Source organism: Aspergillus glaucus (genome assembly GCF_001890805.1).
Source record: "Aspergillus glaucus CBS 516.65 unplaced genomic scaffold ASPGLscaffold_17, whole genome shotgun sequence".
In the NCBI taxonomy this organism is placed as follows: Eukaryota; Fungi; Ascomycota; class Eurotiomycetes; order Eurotiales; family Aspergillaceae; genus Aspergillus; species Aspergillus glaucus.
This window is the reverse complement of record NW_019170469.1, coordinates 684,615-685,567: the sequence shown is the minus strand read 5'-3', so window position 1 is coordinate 685,567 and position 953 is coordinate 684,615.

Below are 953 nucleotides of genomic sequence, written 5' to 3'. Positions count from 1 at the left end.
ACCCTGGCAGCACCTGTCAATGGACTTCTGCTCCCTCCCAAAGGATAAGAAAGGATTCAACTGCATCTTTGTGATTGTGGACTGCTTCAGTAAACAGTACATCTCACTGCCCTGTCACAAAACCACTGGAGTGGAGGACATGGCAAAGCTGTTTATTGAGCACATCTATCAATGGAAGGGCCCTCCAGACACTATAGTCTCTGATCAGGGAGGCCAATTTGTCTCAGAATTCTGGAAAGCAATATGCAATGTACTGGGTGTGAAGCTGAAGCTCTCAACTGCTGACCACCCACAAACAGATGGACAGACAGAGAACACAAACCAAATCATTGAACAGCACTTACACCCATTTGTGAATCATTACCAGGATGACTGGTCAGAAAAGCTCCCCATGATAGACTTCGCTGGTGCACTATTGGTGGGTGAGTCCACAGAGACTTCTCCTTTCCTCATTGACAGTGGCTACACCCCCAGGACATCTTTCAACTGGATATCAAACCTTAATGGAACAGTTACAGAGGCGAATGCCCAGCAACAACTACAACAATTACAAGAGACATGGGACTAGAGTGGCACAGCGAAGCCGCAAAATCCGCGCCAATCCGCGCTGAATCCGCAATGGCGCGGATTCGGATCCAATGGGCCAGAATCCGAAGCGGCTGCGGATTATACACGCAGGATCCGCAGCGGCGCGGATAATCCGAATGGAGTGGCTTGGAGTGGATTTTGCGGCTTTGATTATCTGCAAGATCCAATTACAATATGTTACTGTAATTTAGTAAATAACTAGCAGTTGGCCAATTTTTTAATCAAACTATGGTTGGATTTAATGATTAATATACAATGAAATGCCTTTGTTATAGATTTCAATTGGATATGGATGTTGTTGGCCAATAAACTAATCCATCTCATATACTACGGAATGCCGGGTATTATATATATATATATGGGTA